Below are 7,063 nucleotides of genomic sequence, written 5' to 3' on the forward strand. Positions count from 1 at the left end.
GTGAGCTTGAACTGCCAACCTTGCAGTTCAAATGACTTTGCAGTCCAGTGCATTAACACACAGCCCCACATAATAGAGGTTAGAACAGAAATAAATGAAATAGAAAACAATGGAAATAATCAATAAGACAAGAAGTTAAATCTTTAAAAGGATTAATAAAATCGCAAACCATTGTCAAATCTGCTAAAAGAAAATGAGAAGATGCAAACAACATGAATAAGAAATTATATTGTTGACATCACAACAGAACCAACAGAAATAATAAGGATAATAACAGAATGCTACATTGGATTCCAGCAAATTTGGAAATCTTTAAAAAAGACAAATTTCTAGAAACACGTGACCTACCTAAATTAACACAGAATTAAGTAGAAAAATTGAACAAAATCCTTGGGTGGCACTGTGGGTTAATGTGCTGGACTGCAAAATCAGTTTGAACTGCAATGTGAGTCGTTCGAGCTTACCAGCTGCTCCTCAGAAACCCTATAAAGGATCATTACGGGTCAGAATATACTCAAGGCACTTAACAACAAAAACATAACTACCCAAGACAGAGCCATTGCCATGCTGCAATGAGTTTCAATGACAGGTAAGACCGAGGAATTCGCACTGACCACCTAAGACAGGCAGCATCCCTTAAAGAAATAATAAATAAGGGGGAATCTGTGGCAGACCGTGCAGACCCGGACAGGAGTTCAAGGCCCTGTGGGTCCAAACCATAGGCTCCGAGGATCAGACTTTAGTCACCTAGCAGACATAGCAAACTGGCCCTCATCTGATTATTCAGTATGCTTGCTTGCTAGTAATCTCATGCATGAGCCCTGGATATCCACGGATAAATGTAAAAACCTTCCCTAAAAGCCGAGACTGTAAATTCCAAAAAGGCAAAGTTACCCGCACCCCCCCCCCCAAAAAAAAAAAAAAAGCTAAAGAGGGTAGAGAGAAACACTGTTAACTGATGGTATATGGAGGGGATTATAATCAATGTAATGAAACAAGGTATATGAATGGTTGAATGTGAAACTGATGATGTGCCCGGTAAACTTTCACTCAATCCACAATAAAAACCTTAAAAACAAACAAACAAACAAACAAACAAACAAAAAAACATAATTAAGAAGAAATTGATCAAAACATTCAAGACATCCAAACCAAAAAAAAAAAAAAAAAGTTAATACCAAGATAGATTTACTGGAAAATTCTACCAAACATTCAGAGAAGTTGTTGTTAGGTGTCATCTAGTTGGTACCGCCTCAACGGGACCTAGGCACAATTAAACGAAATTGCCCATCCTGCGCCACGCCAACTTCACGTTCTTGCTATGTACAAATTCATTGTTGCCACCACTGTGCCATTCCGTCTCAATGTGATCTTCCTCTTTTTCTCTCTGTACCAAACAGGATATCTTTCACCAGGGAGATATGCATGAAGCTGTGAATCACAAGATCAGTGGTTCAAGCTCACCAGCTTCTCCTTGGAAATTGTATACAGGATCAATATGAGTTGGAACTGACGTGACTGAAATTGTTATTGTTAAGTGCCTTTGAGTTGGTTCCGATCTGTAGCAACCATGAATAGGGTTTCCGAGGATCAGCTGGTAAGCTTGAACCACTGACATTGAAGTTCAAACTGACTTTGCAGTCCAGTGCATTAACCCACAGTGCCACACCTGTGTGCCGAAGCATAACAATGTCTGACAAGGTTCCGGAAAGTGAGGCTCTCAGATTGGAAGGCACTAAAATTAGGAAAGGATACTAAAGCTCCTTTAAATAAAATTGACCTTAATGACATAGATGGTGTAAAGTTTTCTAGACCTTCTCTTGTTGATGGGGCACAACTAAAAACGAGAACAAACCATTACAAAAACTCATTAATAAGCAGTGGTGCTGGGATAACAGGCGCCATTTCTCGCAGTCTGCCGTGGCTCAGGCGGATGCTGCATAGCGCACACCGCACCTGGTGCCTTAGCAGCAGCAGCAGCAAGAGCGGTCACAGCCACTGCAGAAGCAGCAGAGACAACCCAGGCCATCACAGCCCCTGCGCTAGTGCAGTCACCCTTGCTTCCTCTGCGCTTTCCCTTTTGCTGGTACCATGGCTGATCAGCTGACCGAAGAGAAGATTGCTGAATTCAAGGAAACTTTTTCCCTATTTAATAAAGATGGCAATGGTACCATCACAACAAAGGAACTTGGGACTGTCATGAGGTCACTGGGTGAGAACCCAACAGAAGCGGAGTTACAGGATTTGATCAATGAAGTAGACATGGATGGTAATGGCACCATTGACTTTCCCGAGTTTTTGACTGTGGTGGCTAGAAAGATGAAAGACACAGGACAGTGAAGAAGAGATTCTCGAGGCATTACGAGTCTTTGTCAAGGATAGCAGCGGTTACATCAGTGTGGCAGAACTATGCCAAGTCACAACAAACTTAGGAGAAAACGAACAGATGAAAAGTAGACAAAATAATCAGAGAAGCAGACATTGATGGTGAAGGACAAGTCAACTATGAAGAATTAGTACAGATGATAACTGCAAAATTAAGACCTACTTTCAATTCCTCCCCTCCCCCCCAGAATGATCAAATAGAATCTTTTAACTACCTCTTGCAAAAAAAAAAAAAAAAAAAAAGTTCATTTATTCATTCTGTTTCTGTATAGTAAAATTGAATGTCAAAAGTACCGTCTGTCACACACATGCACACACACACAATCTGCATGTATTGGTTGGCAGTCCTGTCCCCTAAAGATCAAGCTACACGTCAGTTTTACAATAGAAATACTTGTCCTACTGTAACGCTAAGGCAGCACTTAGTGGGCTCCTTCATGTTCCATTTGCTGATGATGAACTCACTGTGTGGGCTAGCTGGTCTCCAAGCATGAAGCCGGATGACAGGACACACAAAAAACACAAACAAAAACATTCAAAACCTGTCCAAATGTGTTCTAATAGAATCCATCAGCATAAACTGTCAAAACTGGAATAGTGAAAACAAACACATTTGAAATTGGTTTACCTGAGGACGATGTGCAGAGACATGGGTGAAGGCTAATGGGTTGAGACATAGCCCCGCTGGGAGGATGGTCTTCTTGTACACCGTCCCTGTGCTCCGACCCACAGTGACAGTTATGTGCTGGTGGCATACTGGCCTGCATATGCTAGTTTAGCATCTGCATTGTGCTAAAGTGACAACCCAGGTGTCCGGCTGTCACCATCCACACACACATGCACAAAATAAACCTTTACCAAAGGAGCATCTTTGGACTCTCTGTTATTGTTTTTGTTCTTGTTCTTTTTAAACAAACAACAATCACCTTCAGAACGGTGACTAGGAGCTGGCAGAGTAAGCTGTGGCTGTGGACTTCAGCAAAACCTTCACCATCATTGTTCAAGAAACGACCAGTTTCATTAGTTCCAAGTTGCAAATGCTAGTCATTTTTTTTCCAATAAAAGACCATTAACTTAAACAACAACAACAAAAAAAAAACTCATGAATAATTCGAATGTGTAATGTACAAAGTATGAATTTAGGAAAATTTGAAATTGTCAAAAATGAAATGGAACCTATAAAGATCCATATACCAGGCATTAGTGAACTGAAATGGAATGATACTGACTATTTGCAATTGGTTTACTATGCTGGTAATGAAAAATTCAAGTGGAGTGGTATTGCATTCATCATCAAAAAGAGTATTTCAAGGTTAATCTTGAAGTACAATTCTGTCTGTGATAGAAGAATATCTATATGCTTCCAAGGAAGCCCAGCAAATACTACTGTCAATCAAATTTACACACTAATCAATAAAGACAATAATGAAGACATTGAGTAATTCTACCAGCTTTTTAGCCTGAAATTGACCAAACATTCACTAAATATTCATAGATAATTACTGTTGATTGGATTGAAAAAGTTGGAACAAAGAGGTAGGATCTATAGTTGAAAAATAAGACCTTGGTGATAGAAATGATACTAGAGATCACATGATAGAATTTTGCAAGACCACTGACTCATTCATTGCAATTAACTTTTTCAACAACATAAATAATAACTACACAGGTGGACTTCACTGGATGAAACACAACAATCAAATCTACTATATATGTGGAAATAGACTATGGAGAAACTCAAGATCACCAGCCAAAAAAGGTCCGGGGAACAAATTGTGGAACAAACCATAATTGCTTATATGCAAATTCAGTCTGAAGCTAAAGAAAATTAAAGCAAGTCCACAAGAGCCAAAATATGACACTGAGTATATTTCACCTGAATTCACAGACATTGCAAGAACAGGCTTCATGCATTAGACACTAATGACCAAAGAAAACAGGAATTGTGGGATTATAACAAAAACATACATAAAGAAAGCAAAAGATCATTTGAAAGACATGAAAGAAAGAAAAACACCAATGTGAATTCAGAAGACAATCTGAAAACTGCTCTTGAGTGTAGAGATATTAAAGAAACTGGAAGAAATAATGAAATAAATGAGCCAAACAGAAGGCAGCTCAAAAAAAAGACAAAGACAAGCATTTTAATGAAGTGTGCAAAGGCCTAGAGTTAGACAACCAAAAGGGAAGAATACACTCAGCATTTCTCAATCTGAAAAAAATGAAGCAAAACACAAGCAACAGGTATTATTTATTGAAAGATTCTATGGGCAAAATTTTGAACGATGCTGGAAGCATCAAAAGAAGATGGAAAGAACACACAGTTATTGCACTAAAAACAATTTGATTAATGCTCAATGATTTTAAAAAAAGCATACGATTAAGAATTGATAGATTCCAGAAATTCAAGCTGGATTAAGAAGAGTACATCAATGAGGGATATCATTGCTGATGTCAGATGGAAATTGGCTGAAAAAGAAAATACCAGAAAGATGTTTATTTGTGCATCATTAACTGTGCAAAGGTGTTCAACAATGTGAAACATAGCAAACTACTGATAACACTGATAGAAGTCAGTATTCCAGAAAACTTACTTGTGTTCATTAGGATCCTGTACATAATAGACCATGAGACAGTCCTTCAAATGGAACAAGTGGACATTGAATGTTTTTAAATAAGGAAAGGTATGTGTCAGAATTATATTCTTTCATCATACTTGTTCATTATGTATGCTAAACAAATAGTCCAAGAAGCTGGATTATATGATGAAGAACATAGTATTAGGACTGGAGGAAGAGTCATTAACAACCTATGATATGCAGATGATATAACCTTAATTAAAGCATAGAGGAACTGATGAAGATCATAGTTACAGTCTTCAGTATGGATTGCATTTCAATGTAATGCAATTTTTTTTAAGCAAAAGTCCTCACAACTGCACTAACAAATAGCATCATGATAAATGGAGAAATGATTGAAGTTGTCAAAGACTTTGCAGTTGCTTGGATCCACAATCAATGCTCATGGAAGCAACAGGCAAGAAACCAAACAATATTACCGTAGGCAAATCTATTGCAAAAGAACATTTAAAAGCTGTCAGTTTGAGAACTGATGTGTACCTGACCCAAACCATGGTATTTTCAATTGCCTCATATGCATGTGAAAGTTGGACAATTAATAAGGAAGAACACAGAAGAACTGATTAATTTGAATTACAGTATTGACAAAGAATATTGAATGTATATATAGATTGCTGGAAGGGCCAACAAAATGTGTTGGAAGAGGTACAACCAGAAGGTTCCTTAGAAGCAAGAATAGTGAGACTTAGTTTCTCATACTTTGGATGTATTATACAGGGTCGCTGTGAGTCAAAACCGACTTGATGGCACTTAACAACAACAACAAATAACAAATATGGCTTGAGTAACTATTTTAGTTCCACACTGAAAACATAACCAAAATCTGGCCACTTCTCAGCTACTACACCACTGCCAAACTGATACAAACCTCTATATTTTATAAACTTGCTTACAGACGTAGACATGTAATTAGATTTTCTTCTTCTCTCATTTTTCCGGTATAGGTTACTTTTAGTTCAACAGTTAATGTCATTCTTTTAAAATACAAGCTAGATTATGTTGTTTCTCTGCTCAAAACCCAATGATTTCTTATTCACTTAAAGCAAAGACTTTTTATGATTTGCAAGGTCTTAGATGATTTTATTATCTCTCTTAGCCAACCCAAAACTTACTACCATCAATCAAGTCCAATCAAACTCATGGAAACTCGATGTAGGATTTCCGAGGCTATAAATCTTTAAAGGAGTAGAAAGTGTATTTCTCCTTAGAAACATTTGGTAGATTTGAACTGCTGACCTTTCTCTTATTGTTACACGCCATTTAGTCTTTCCTACTTTTCTCTTAAACCTTATTCTCTCTACTTTAGCCACACTGGTCTCTCTTTTTTTCTTCTAATTTACAGCCTGCCTCTGAGATCACGGATTTCTTATTCCTACAGCTATTCCTATGACACTCCACCTGATCTTCTTCAAATCTATATTCAAATTTTGTCTTCAAGGTAAGGCTTTCCCAATTTCCTTATTTAAGACAATCTTTTCCTGGCACCCTCTATTTTGCTCTCTGTTTCACTCTTTTCCATAGAAGCTACCATCTATTTTTCATTCTGAATATTTCTATTCATTTTAGTTTTATCCATCTTTTTCAGACTTCAAGATAATTTTGTAAGGGAAATTATTTTTGTCTTTTTTGTTTTCTCTGACTCATTACTTGAACTCTCAGCACCTACATCAGTGCTAGGCATGATGTATATAAGCAATACACATTTGTTGAATGAGTTAGTGAATGAATATATATTTTGCACTATTGTTCTATGTTGTTCTTGTTGTTAAGTGTCATTAAGTCGATTCTGACCCATAGTGACCCTGTAGAGGGTTTCCAAGGAGCAGCTGGTGAGCTTGAACCACCGACCTTGAAGTTCAAGTGACTTCGCAGTCTGATGCATTAGCCCACAGCACCACACCGGGACTCTATACTTTCAGGTTATTTCTCCTTCTTGAAATTGTAATAAATAAATAAATAAATAAAGCTTTTGTTGTTTATTATGACTTGCACTTATATGCAATTAATAGATGTTTGTTGAAAGAGCAATTTCATGTCTA

The 7,063-nt window shown here is 37.4% G+C and overlaps 1 pseudogene; it reads left to right on the forward strand.

Moving 5' to 3' along the window:
* Positions 1-2,091: 2,091 nt before the first annotated feature.
* Positions 2,092-6,414, forward strand: LOC102816620 (annotated as a pseudogene).
* The last annotated feature ends 649 nt before the right edge of the window (positions 6,415-7,063 follow it).

Source organism: Chrysochloris asiatica, unplaced genomic scaffold (genome assembly GCF_000296735.1).
Source record: "Chrysochloris asiatica unplaced genomic scaffold, ChrAsi1.0 scaffold00093, whole genome shotgun sequence".
Lineage (NCBI taxonomy): Eukaryota > Metazoa > Chordata > Mammalia > Afrosoricida > Chrysochloridae > Chrysochloris > Chrysochloris asiatica.